Here is a 14,126-nt window from a genome sequence, read left to right as displayed (position 1 = left end):
TTGGCATTTATTATTCAAATTTAAAATGAGAGTGCAAAATATTAAACTTTATTAGAATCATCATATCGGTCAGGTACATACATACAATGTGACCTCTGCATTTAACCCATCCTCAGCATTAGGAGCAGTGGGCTGCTGTGAAGCACCCGGGAGCTACTTGAGCAAACTGAGTAGAAGCAGGCTTCCTCGTCCTCTTCCTCAGGGCACGGTCACTCATTCACCTGCGGCGATATTCACCTGAAAGTTCACCAATGTTCAAAAAAGTATGTGTGACCATGAGCTGCTGATCCTCTGTGAGCATGCCGCTGGCTGCCCCGGTCCTTATGTTGCTGCTTTTGATCTTAATTGACCAGCGGCTGTAAAACAAATTGCCTTTCGGAGATAATAAAGATTTACTGGACGGCGGCGTTCGGACTGGGCTTCACCTGCTGAATTCAAACCCTCCGTGACTTTCCATGAGCTTCTGTAATCACTCTCGGCCAAATATCCTTTTGTGCTCAGCTGTGGAGCGAGACGGGGGTGTCCTCCGACTCCCCTCCTCTTTGTAATCTTTATCGAACCATTATCCCGTCCTGTCTGTCCGACGAGGAGACTCTATTACCGGTATCACCGCAGACACTGGGAGCGTTCCTTCATGCTGTCGCAGCTCCACCAGTACAGTTCTCTAGAAGCTGATACCAACATCTGTACATTAAAGCTGTTTAATCACCACATTTACCATCATTAAATTACATTATTATTATTATTATAAGAGATAATATCTCCACACTGGCCTGGGAACGCCTCGGTATCCCCCAGTCAGAGCTGCCTAATGTGGCCCGGGAAAGGGAAGTTTGGGGTCCCCTGCTGGAGCTGTTGACCCCGTGACCCGACCCCGGAGAAGAGGTTGAAGATGAGTGAAGTTAAGTGAACTTCCGTACTTTATTAACGTAGCAAACCTACTTATTTGAACCCAAACCACCATATCTTCCTCAACCTAACCAAGTAGTTTTGTTTTGTGAGTAAACCTAAAAACTTAGTAAACCTACGTTGGAAGTTTATTTTGAAAAGACACTATGCATGTAACGAGACACATTGTCCCCGACACGTCCAAAACTGACACTAAACGGGTACGTAGAGTGTCATGGTTGGAAGTGTAGTCTGTCTGAATGAGTTGGTAGTGAGAATGTGTTCAGGACAAAGTATGTCCGAAACTACAGGCCGGGTTTCCATGAGAAGTCTTATAGATATCAATAATTGTTCCAATTTCCTGTGAATATTGATGTTTGCCCTGAAATCTAATTGACAGAGTGACATTCGTGGTGTCCAGCAGACAACATTACTGAGAGGAGCAAAACAGTTGGTATGTTGAGCATGAATGTTCATTGTTAATCTCGGTAATGATGAAATGAATGCCTTTAACAGGCATGGAGTTTAATCATGCACAGATAATCACATGATAAACACGTGTTTAACTTTCTGCTTCGTGGTCGGGAGGAGTTAGTTTTGCCTGCAGGGCTGAAGTTGATGCTGACTTCTCCGTCCAGCCGTCAGGAGAGAAGATGGGGGGCGGGGGGGGATGCTTCTGTCATGTTTTCAGCTGCATTAAATAAGAAAATTGCATCAAGTTTAAATTAAAATGAACCACAGTCACCACAACGGTTACCATGACTACAACACCCGTAACAGTCTTTAAATTGATCACAACTGGAGTTAAATTGAATTAAAGAGAGAGAGAGACTAGTTGGCTTGTTTATTTATTAATTAACATTCTTAGCTTTGTATTTACCAGTTGTTAATAATGTGATAAAAAAATATTCATTTGAACTTTTGAATTATGAAATGTACCGATGGTGTTTGGATTTACAAGTCGACGAGCATCACCTGAACGCACCGGAGGAGGAAGAGGAAGTGAAGATGGATGAGGAGTGTTTGTGTTTTGTCATGTGTCAGCATATCTGCCTTTTTGTGCTCTTTTTACACTCATGAACACATTTACATAATTGTCTGTCTGAGCGTGCACGTGCTGTGCATGTGTGTGTGTGTGTGTGTGTGTGTGTGTGCATTCACCCTGTGTTTGGGTGCTATTTGCTGAAGTCTTGAAAACAAGCTGCTAGAGATTAACAGAGTGTATCTTCACACCATCATGGAGAGGAGGCTTTATGTCGAGGTGTTACACACACACACAGGCACACATGCACACATGCACACAAACGCACGCACACACACACACACCTCTTCCTCTTGTGCTGACAGGACGGCTTAGAGAGCTCCATCATGATTCAGACATCAGTCAACACTCAGCGGGAGATTAAGGTGGCTTTATGTGGACGACTCCGACACGGAAACAGTGAATCCACGAGGACTAATTACACACACACACACACACACACACACACACACACACACACACACACACACACACAGTGACATAGCTGTGTGTGTTTGTTTAGGTTTTAATGACTCACCTTATAAGCACCTCACATGTCACTAAAAGCACATAAACAGTGTAGAGACTGGGATCAGGATAATGATATGGAACCGAGCAAATATGTACGTGCAATAATAATTAGTCCAGCGGTGCAACTCTGAAAGCCGTTTTGAAGTAGAATAATATATTTGCTTTAAATAATAAATATAAATAGAGGTCTGGGTAATAAATACATCTACTACCGGGGGGTGGGGGTGGGTCAACTGGAATAAGATTATTAAGTGTAGTCGTCCATGTGTCCTTTATAAGATATCTCTACGTTGTAATTACTGTAATATCTGTATATTCCCCTCTGTTTTAATTACTATGGTTTTTAATTACTTGCATGATTATTTGATGGTATTTGATGTTATTTGACGGTGTACTGTATTTGCTGCCGAGACCGACATTTCATTAATATGTAATGTTTGTTATAATTGGAAAACCCCAATAAAATGTTGTTAAATTAATTAATACATACATATACAGTAGAATAAAGGGAATATGTGATGTAATTATAGAAGTTAATGTAAATATTATTGTAATATTTGATATTTACAATATAATGTTGTGAAATATGTGCCATAACCACTAATACTACTACTACTACAAATATTATCATAACAAATATAATTGTGAAGATTTGAAAATAAAACTTTTGATTTTTGTGTATTTTTTATTATAATATAATTTCATATATTTTTATTATATATTTGTATATATGTTTTATACTTTGAGTAATTGATATAATATACATCAAATATACACAGAAGAGATGTATACATTATAAAAATTATATATATATATACAGTATATATATATATATAAATAATAATGATATATATAATATTTTGAAGCATTAAGATAAAAACCAGAAATGATGTCAGCTTTTCTTGGCTTTGTGTTTAGTGTAAATCATTTAATCACTTGTTTTTGAAAAGTGCTATATAAATAGTTTTATAATTTATTAGTAAAGGGTTCGTAGGTGACGTGTTCATATGTTCACTGAAACAGGTTTGTTTTGGTTTTAATCCTTTAAATAAATACTAAATCCAACGTATTAAGAAATGTTAAACACCAGTAGAAATCGATGTTGAATATCACCGTCGCCACTGGCAGCGCGCCGCCTCTCGTCACAGTCTGGCGTTGAACCGACAACCTCTCCGCTGTAACTCGTCCTCTCTGGCTGCTCGCTGGATGGACCACCCGCTGCAGGTTGAATCCAACATCGACTTCCCACAGCTCGGTTCCTCTCTCTCTCTCTCTCTCTCTCTCCTCTCTAATTCCCCGCGGGGATCATTAAAGCTCCAGCTAACAGTGAAATCAGACCCGTGGAGGTTTCTCCGTCCCGTACACCGTCTCCGGGAGGCCAGATGGAGCCGCTGACTGGGTGACGGTAATAAGGAGCAGAGGTGGAAGAGGAATTTAAATCCTTCAGGTAAAGCATCAATACCACTTTGGGATATAGAGCTCCATTAAAAGTGAAAGTCCTGCATTCAAAATGTTCTTTTACCAAGAAGAAGAAGTTTCAGTAACATTTACCAATTATCAGAAGTTAAAGTCTCGTCTGGTCATAGTGGCTGATTCCTGTCAGGATGCAGCGCCCTCATTCACCAGCAGGGCGACGTCATGCAATAGAAAACCTTCATTTCTTTACAATAATACGAATAAAAACAGCTGATTTATTTCCTTTAATGCACAAACAGAACATACAGAAACATCAGCGGACAGTTTGGTGTTAGTTGAGTCTTAAAGTTCAACCTTTAGTGCAAAATTCAAGGTGATCTTAGTTTTAGTCTGTCGCCAGCTTGGTTTTCAGAAAGGGCACGAGAGGGTGGAGCTAAGTACAACTGAAGACATTTTTAGGTGACCACAAAAGGTTATAATTAACTTTGATGAAGTGAAAACATGCTGTGAAAGGGTTAAAGTTGTAAGACAACTCCCAGACCGGACAACGCCTGGTAGCGACCTGTCAATCAGCAGGTAGCCCCGCCCTAAAGCATCCCCTGCTTTATGGTCTCTCTGACTCTAAATGGGACCATCATTTACTAAATGAACATCATGCTGTACTGAAGAAGACTTGAAACATAAACTCATGTTTACAATGTTTACTGAGGTCATACATCAAGAGAGAAGTAGACTCATTTTGCAACGCCATCAGGTCATAACAAGTTTAAACTTATAATGTCTTTTCCCCATTTTTAACTGGGATTGATATGTGCAGCACGATGGTCTTTGAAGTTTCCCACTGAACCAAAGCATCGTATCCTCATACGACGGTCGAATGATATCTTACGAAAAAGTTATTCCTCCTTTTTCAGTTTGTTTTCCTACGAATGTCCAACAACACGTATAAACTTCCGTCTTCACAGGAAACAACTTTCTTTTGCCAAAGTTTAGGCACCAAAATACTTAGTTAGGTTTAGGAAAAGATGGTGGTTTGGGTTAAAATAAGTCCATGTTGACTTGTGGTTTCACACGTGTGAAACCTACACGCCGCTATTAATACTCCCTGGTCCACAATTACAGTGCATCACTCTCCGTAGGTATAACTACGAACAGTGTTTGAGAGCAGCTTGACCAAAGTAACCAAACCTGTCTGGGCTCCGATCCCCCCGTCAGACAGACCCACAGACTCCAGTCCAGTGGAGTTACTGTCGCTGCTTCGTTTCTGTTCAAGTTTTCTGTCTGTAAAAGTTCTGAAGTGAGTGTAAAATGTTATTATTGTTAGATATAAATCCTGGCCATTCTGCAAAAAAACATGGATGAAGTGACTTTCTCTCTACATCCCCAACTCCAGGGACAGATGTCCACATGTCCACATGTCCAGATGTCCAGATGTCCAGAATCATTGTGCTGCTGTCAGTGTTGGTGTCTGCTTGGGTTTGTTTGGATTGAGTCTAATTATCCCTTTAAACTTCAGATCATGTATTTTTTTGTACTTTTTTAGGAAGTAATTCATGCATCACGTCTTTCCAACCAAGAGGAATGGGCGCCTAGTTACAGTCAAAAATCGGGGTGCAAGATTAGTGACATAGGTTGGAGGTATGACAGGACATTTTGTCATTTAATTAACACCTGAATGAGTCATTTCCTGCAATAAAGAGCTCAGTTTATATTGTGAGATTGGTCGCTGGTCCTCGGTTTGTTCTCATTTGAAGAAAAACAAGTGACTGAATACCAAACAGCTTGGAGAGAAGATGTTAATGTTACTTCATTATTTGCACCATCATGATTTCTCACAGCTCGTCCTCCGACGAGATGAGGACAAAGATGAGGACAAAGACGAGGACGCGTGTTTGTTTTTTCCCTCATCCAGTCCTGCAGCTCCAGGCGGAGGTGACGGGTCAGATCCCTCCCACCTGGACTTAAATACGGGGGAGGTGGAGCTCAGCAGGTAACTTCCACACAGCACAACTCAAACACTGTAATCATGAGTGCAGTTTTTTTTAGATTACAGGCTTTTCTGTCCTCACAGCAACACAAAGCCTGAAGGGTGCTTTTACCAGGAGGCGTTGTTGAAGGGTTTTCTTTTTTTCAGGGAGAGATAAAAATGTCTCCTTTGAGTGTGTCCTGCAGGACTCGGCTCCATTGTCCTCGCCTGTGTTAGAGAGGGTGGTAACAAGAGAAAAGTCTGGCAGCTAAAAGCATTCCTGCAGGGTCGTCCTCATCGCCTCGCTCTCCCCGTAAAGACAGACTCTCACTCATCGCTCGTGTGTTTGCAGAGAAACTCTCGGAGTGTCAGCGGATCTCAACGCCGTCGCGTCGCTGGCGTCTGCCTCCACCTGATTTTATTGGACACCTTTATTGTTTTTGGGCCCAGCGTGGCGGACATGGATGCTGGACGCTTTAATTAAACGTGTTGGACCACATCCCAGAGGGTGTTTAAAGGGGAGGTGGGGGTGTCGATGTGGCCTTTCTATCCCACTCAACTCCAGCTACGCTAGCTGTGGTGAATATGTGTTGAACATGTATGAATCACACTGAGGCGTCTGTGTGGGCAGAAAGAGCCCACTGAGCTGTTCCAAAGGGCAACACTACACACTGTAAAAAAACATGACATGATTATATTAACTTTAAAATAACTTCAGGAAAAAATATTCAATGCATTAAAGATGATCTGTTTCCGGTGCAGCTTCTGTGTTTTCAGGAATCCTCTCTCACATTTGATCCAAAATTAATATACAAATACTGATAACTGCAGCTCTAAGATGGACATTTGTGTCTTCTTGTTTTGTCTTGTTTAGTATTGGGATGTGGGAGCGACAGATTAAAAACTAGATTATTGCCTCATGGTTGTTAAAACAAAGGGGGTTCCATGCTTTTACCCTTTTAGCTCCAACGCTATGGAAGCTTTTAAAAACTCACCTGTACACACATCTGCATATCTTTTTAAAAACAAATGTTTTTAATGTTGTTCTTCTACATTTTACTTTTATTTCTCTATGTTTGACCACCTCTTAAAATCCCTGTTTTTATTGCATTTTCTGTGTATGATGTTCTTTTAAATACAGTTTGTGAAGCAGCGTGTAACTGTAGTTTTGAAAGGTGCTATAGAAATAAAGTTTATTATTATTAGTAGTATTATTATTGTACGCCTCCGCCAACCAGTCAAGTTACAGTTTACATCCATGTTTGTCCAAAATGTCATCACTTCATAATTGGATCCTATTTTGTATGAAATAGTCTTAATAATCAGATGAATTCTTGAGTTGTGGATAAAATGTGTTTAGTGTGACGTCACAGTGACCTCTGACCTTTGAGCACCAAAATCGAATCAGAAAATTCCCGTGAAGGGGACGTACAGACGGACAACCCAAAAACATGAACCTCTGGCCACGACTGTCGCCGGCGCGGAGGCAGAGAAATGAAGTTGATGCAGCCGAGGCTGAGATCTCTCGTACAGTCAAAGCTCCTCAAACACTGGATCCTGCATTTCCCATAATGCAACTTTTCATTCATTTAATTAAACCCTTAGAGCCACATTTTTCAAACTCCGCACCTCCAGTCTGTAAAGCCGACTTTCTCTTATGAATTGAGGTTTTTTAAAAGCTGAGTAGCAACAAACATGGCAGGCAAACTGGTCTTGATGATTAAAATTAGTGAGAGATCCTCTTTAATTGCTTCATTTGCAACTTCCTAGTACGTATTAAACATAGAGAGAAAGGTTTTGCCGCTCTCTGTCGTAGACTCTGCCGGCTTAAGGTGTCCATTTCTTACAGCGTGCTCCCCATTGTGCTGCGCTGACACACATAAAAAGTTTCTCTGCTTCAATTTGTGCCAATCTGACTTTGGGAAAAAGGGGAAAATATGTTCTTTCTCCACGGTGATCCGTCTTCAAAGTGGGCCTGTGTGTGCTGAGGAGGGGGGTGATAAGTGTTGGGGATGTAGTAAATTTGAATACAATGACATAAAATAAAGCTGGTTGTCATGCTCGGCGGTTCTGCTCCGGCGGGCCTTCCCTTTCTGTCTAAAGCTGCTCGACACAGTTCCGGATTTACCAAATCCTCCGAAGACGAAACGAACCCTGTCGCTTCATTGTGTGAGAGCTGCCGTCAAACAACCCCCACCCTCCCTCCTGGTCCCCCCCTCCATCCTCCATCCCCCCCGCTGCTTCTCCTCTCCCTCTCAGTACAGATGGGGGAGGGGGGGAGGACAGGCAGGAAGTCAGGTTGCAGTTTGAGCTTTTAAGCATTTGGGGATTGGTTTCAATTTAATGCGGCGACATAAAAAAGAAAGAATCAATTTAAAGTATCTGGGTCTCCCGGGTCACCTGGTGGAGCGAGCAGTGGAGATGACAGAGAGAGAGAGAGGGAGGCGGGGGGGGGATAGAGAGATAAAACGCACCGACAAAGGGAAACAGGGAGAAATAATTATGGGAAAACCTGCCATGTTACAAGGAAATAAGAGAAAATTAAAGTATACTTAATTAGCGTCGTCTGTGTTTGGTTCAAGTGATCTGTAACGTTTATCTCCAAATGGGAACAAAATAATATCTAAAAGGCTTAATGTGAAAATAGTTTAATGAGGGAAAAAAACTATTTAACCAAGAGGAGAAAAAAATATTAAATATCTCCCAGTGGTATGAAGATTATAATAATAAAATTAAAAAATGTCTTAATAACCTTTCCTTGGTTTGGAAAACAACATCTGGTAATAACTGCAGGGAGAAAAAAAAGGTTCAGTATTTTTTTAAATGTGTATAATCATCAAATCAATGCTGAAGGAAGGAAGATAAAACAAAATAACAAAAGAATCATTCAGGGTGCAGGAGGGATGTTAAACCATGAAGACTTTAGTCAATAGAAAAATAATAATATGATACAAACCGATTAGAAAGAATTGGAAAATCTCAACCAAACTAACGAGACTGTGGGCGGTTCGGATCTTCTGAGGAGAAATTCAGATTTTATTTTGTTGATTAAAATAAAGATATTTTCGGAAAAAAAAATATTCTCTGAAAACACAAACTGCTCCTACCACGTTGTAAAAGTCATTTTAAAATCGCTAGTTTCAAGTCTTCTTCAATACAGCATGATGTTCATTTAGTAAATTATGGTCCGGTTTAGAGTCAGATAGACCATAAAGCAGACCAAATACCAAGATGCAGACGGCCAAAATGACAAACTCAAGTCTTTACAGATCGACATCATAATGACTACGTCCACTTCTTATATATAGTCTATGATGTGAATAGATGATAACGGCCTTCTGAACCTACTAGTAGGGGTAGTAGGCCCCTTCAAACCCATATCTATGATTACCACCGATGGCGCCCAATCAGTAATAACATTGGAAGCAGTTAGATTGGAGCCAAACCGACAGTTTATCCAGATTCCTCATTTAAGGGAAGTGAATGTGATAAAAGTACCTGTATTTCTGGAGAGCTGACGTGCTCTCTCTCGTGGTGACGTGGGAAGCAGCACAGCGGTGAACCTCAACATGTTGGCGACACCCTCGGGATGCCACCACTATTTCAGAGGAAATAACTCTCCACACCAGCAGGCGGTGCTAGTCTGTATTCATCATTCAAAAAGGGTAACAGGAAGTGGACGAGCTCCGCCGGCGATTCAACAGACTAGAGCCGACGGTGCGGGACACTCCGCAAAAACTAGAGCAACAGACGCTCACCGACGGCCCGACCGTCAGCTTGGTGTGTCAGGGCCTTTACCAACGTGGAGCCAGATCCACAATACGCCCGCCGATCAGTCGACAGTCAGTGGATTACTGTCGATCGCCGTCTGTCAACAGAACCTGTACAGCTGCGTCCATCTCATCCATGTTTGACACCATTTTTTGATTCTGGCTCCAGCACAGGAAGGTGATGTCCCCGTTCTTAATCCCGCCTACAAGGCTCTGATTGGCCTGTTGACTTCTCCAACCAGGTAAACAGCTGTCAGTGAGCACAGCACCGGACCAGGCTGAACCCTGAGGTCATCTTCTCCCTATATGTGAGCTAACTGAAGCATGTGGCCTGCAGACATCAGGTCTGGTAGGAAGGTGACCTGTTTAAACAGCATCTGAACACCAGACAGCTCCTTCTTGATGTTGTGTTTGTTTCTGGTCTCTGTACTCTCTCTGTGTTCATTGACTTATGAAAGCACTTGGTGATATATAAATAAACTTTAGCAGTCGTGCCAGTTAAAGCTCATTTGAATTTGAGAGACGGATCGGGATGCGGTGCTGAAGGATGATGTGGAGGCAGGAGGAAGGAGCTTGAATCAGATCCAGATGGCTCCACAGAAAGTGAGACGAGCCGACAGCCAAACGCAGCGAGGACTTCAGAGGGCGAGAGACAGAGAGTAATTAAAGGTGTTTCTAAAGGGGCCGTTTGATGTAAAGCTTCCCAGCAGGACTCGCTTTCACACCGCGGACAGGAGGAGAGCTAACATGACAGTTGGCAATAAATCTTAAAACACTTTTATTTGTTCCTGCGCAGATAAACAAACAGAGGCTTTCGAATCTGACAGGATCTCAGAAATCTAAAAATACCGCCGATGACCCGGTGAGCTTTCAGGGGGGTAAACAGCCGCTTTCATGCCTCCTGCCTTTTGTTGTTGTTGTTTGGATGCAGTGCCACCTTTTCTCAGGTAACGAAGCTGCCAGAACCTCGGGAGTCACTTCCACCACAACAAAAAAAAGCTTTCTTGTTGTGGTGGAAGGGCACCGCTGCTGTTTATCTGCCAGCAATTAGCATGGCAAATGCTCCCGCTCCGGCCCGCGTTCTGCGTGACTCAATCAGCGAATACATTAGCAACATAAAGACGACAGGGAGAATGCAAAGCGATGCAAAAAATAAACATGACAAGAGAAACAGAGAGACCAGCTCAGAGAGAAACAAGATGCTGAGATGATGGGAGAAACTAATCAGCCACGATGCAGAGCTGCTTACAGGGAGGATGATTAGCCGCAGTCTCTGGAGGTATACGTCACGTTAAAAGACAAAGAGGAAGATATGTAGCGTCGCCGCCGCTGGAAAAGTAATCCTCGTCTCTCGTAGGCTTCTTCAGCTTCTACTTGCGGAAGTAAAACAAACATTTATTCAAAGGATGAAGAAGATAATAACTACACATTCCACTGAGCAATGATTTGGTGATTTACGTCTAAATGTCGAGGTTTAAACAGAACATCCCTCCTGCACCCTGAATGATTCTTTTGTTATTTTGTTTTATCTTCCTTTCTTCAGTATTGATTTGATGATTACACATATTTAAAAAAATACTGAACATTTTTTTTCTCTCCGGACCAGAGATTTCTCTGAAAAAAAGCCACAGTACACTACCTGCTCAGCAGCACACAGCACACAGACTCAGTTAGACACTAGCTGGGGAACATAGTGGAGCATTTAGCAGCTAAACAGACAGATATTTCATTCAGGAGTTGGTGGCGACCAAAATCAGAGCTAAAAGAGAGAGAACATTGGACACAAATTACTCCGAATGAATCATCAAGTTGCTCTACAGCTGCAGGATGTGGAAATAAGAAACTGTTTGCTAACACTAACACCTTATAAACTTAAATTATCAATGCCCCCAAGTGGCCAAAAACATAAAAAAAAAAAACTTATTGCAGATATAAATAACTATTTTCCAACATTCATCCGGGCATTCACTGTACTAGGCTAAAGGGAAGACACCTAAAAGTGCTTTAGTTTTTGAGATCCCCCTACAACAAAGCACTACAATGTTTTTTTATATTATCTTCGGTTTTACTGCAAAAGTGGTTAAATTGACAGATATTGCGACGCACCCCCATAAATAAAAGAAATGCCAATTAAAGCCAGGCCGAATGGGAGATGATATACATAAACTCATGTAATTTCATAATTCAAGCTTTGATTGATCCCATATTTGGTGTGATAGTGGCCAGAGGGTTCCTCTACATGTGTGAACAAACAGAATGTGAATATATTGATGCATTGAGGAAATACAGTACTACAAACACATAAGTACAATAAGCGGAAATATCAAATATGAAGGCCTATGATGAATGTATTCATGTACTTTAAGGTAGCTTTGGTTGGGATTGTCCCAGAAACACCAATCAAGGTTTGCTGGAATGGTCTGGATCTACTGAATCCAGCAATATATGATATGTAACTGTAGCAGGTATGCTCAATGGTCTACATTACATTATATATACTGTACATGTGAGCGGTGCGTTTGACTTGTAGCTCTATTCTTCGCTCTTTATCTTCATGGAGTGAGTCTTTTTCCTCTAGTACTTTGCCTTTTGTCTTTATGATTATTATCATATTAGTGCTGGGAAGGTCTAGTGTTGAATATATTAAACATTTTGAGTTTTGGGGGTTTTCGAGTGTTTTGTTCTCCTTCAAGGCAGGGCAGTTATTACAGGATGAACTACAGGAGAAGAGATGCTAGTTTTCCTCCTCCAGTATTCACCTTTTCTGTAGAAAATACAGTAACTAGAATAAGTAAAGTACAGACACAAGTATCTGTTGCCACATTGATCATGCAAACGTTTTTAAGCTGTAAAACATAAAATACAGACAAAAGAGCTCTAAATGTCTGAAAAAAAAGCCTGAAAAAAAATATCTGAATAATGTCGGACAAAAACAGTCTAAAAAAAAAAATCTGAAAAAATTTCTGAAAAACAAATCTGAAAAAAAAATCTGAAAAACAGTCTAAAAAAAATATCTTAAAAAAGTCCGAAAAAAAGAATCTGAAAAATGTCTGAAAAAAAAATCTGAAAAACAGTCTAAAAAAAAGATCTGAAAAAAAGTCTGAAAAAAATGTCCTAAAAAAAAGATCTGAAAAATGTCGGACAAAATTTCTGAAAAAAAAGTCCAACTGTAAAACCCTTCTTGCAGACATTTGAGCCAGGATGGAGACGAGACGGAGCTGAGGCTCAACCTGAACGTGATGCAGCTGCATCAACCGGAAAAAAATATCTGAAAAATGTCGGACAAAAACAGTCTAAAAAAAAGGTCTGAAAAAGGTCTGGAAAAAAAGTCTGAAAAAATGTCCGAAAAAAAATATCTGAAAAAAATTCTGAAAACAAATCTGAAAAAAAAAAGTCTAAAAAATGTCCGAAAAAATATCTGAAAAACAGTCTAAAAAAAAATATCTGAAAAAAGATATATGAGAAATGTCGCACAAAAACAGTCTAAAAAAAAAGGTCTGAAAAAGGTCTGGAAAAAAAGTCTGAAAAAATGTCCGAAAAAAAAGTCTGAAAAAAAAGATCTAAAAAACGTCCGAAAAAAAAGATCTGAAAAAAAAGATCAGAAAAAAGTCTGAAAAAAAGATCTGAAAAAAAAGATCAGAAAAATGTCTGAAAAAAATGTCCGAAAAAAAGACCCTAAAAAAATCTGACAAAAAAGATCTGAAAAAAAAGTCCAACTGTAAAACCCTTCTTGCAGACATTTGAGCCAGGATGGAGACGAGACGGAGCTGAGGCTCAACGTGAACGTGATGCAGCTGCATCAACCGGGCTCGAGGGGTAAAACTAAACTCGTCCAGCTGCTATAGGCCGGGGAGAGACGGCATCAGAATGGTTTTGATGACGGTAATCCTGAGATTAAAACTCAAACATTTCAGAGTTAAAAGGGAAAACAATCCATCATCAGCTAACGTGATGAATAACTTGGTGGAATTTCCCTTTAATTCTCATCTCACTCCCTCTCCAACAGGAGGAGAAAGAGCATCAACAGGAAAGCAGTACTTGTGTTTATCTGATGGACTGTGAGTGAAGGTGGCGAACCCAGCGAGCCGTTTCGTGTTTGCTCTCCTGACGGCCGCGTCAACGCTCGCCGCTGAGGAACAGGATGTTGAATCAGGCCTCCTGTCTGTTTCCCCGACTCCACTCCGCTCCGCTACTGTCTCTGCTCGGTCTTGTGTACACAAATCTGTCGGGGAAAAGCCGTTTTGAATTGCAAACGATCGACGCCGAGGGAGCGATCGGGGGGGAGGAGGAGGAGGGGGTTGATGACAAAACTCTCCTTCTGCCAGACGGGCGGAACGCGGCGAGAAGAAAGCGTGTTTACAAACGATACGATCTGCAAATGGAGCGTCGGCGGCGAGGCTCTCAGGACGAGAGGGAGTCCAGGCAGAAGAAGTGTCTGCTCCAGCGGGATAAGATGAATAAAATTATAACCTTCTGTCTCTCTGTTTATCTCTCCTTCTCCTTCTTCTTCTTCTAGACTTCCTCGCTGCTCCCC

At 41.2% G+C, this 14,126-nt stretch overlaps 1 long non-coding RNA gene across 1 annotated transcript; it reads left to right on the top strand.

Annotated features, from left to right (window-relative positions):
• The first annotated feature begins 1,763 nt into the window (after positions 1-1,763).
• LOC141774876 (uncharacterized) lies at positions 1,764-7,434 on the top strand. The gene is made up of 4 exons (XR_012595494.1): positions 1,764-1,909; positions 5,400-5,494; positions 5,695-5,846; positions 7,196-7,434. It is a non-coding gene; the product is annotated as an uncharacterized LOC141774876 (long non-coding RNA).
• The last annotated feature ends 6,692 nt before the right edge of the window (positions 7,435-14,126 follow it).

Source organism: Sebastes fasciatus, chromosome 10 (assembly GCF_043250625.1).
Source record: "Sebastes fasciatus isolate fSebFas1 chromosome 10, fSebFas1.pri, whole genome shotgun sequence".
Classification (NCBI taxonomy): Eukaryota; Metazoa; Chordata; class Actinopteri; order Perciformes; family Sebastidae; genus Sebastes; species Sebastes fasciatus.
This window is presented reverse-complemented; position numbering and strand designations above follow the sequence as displayed.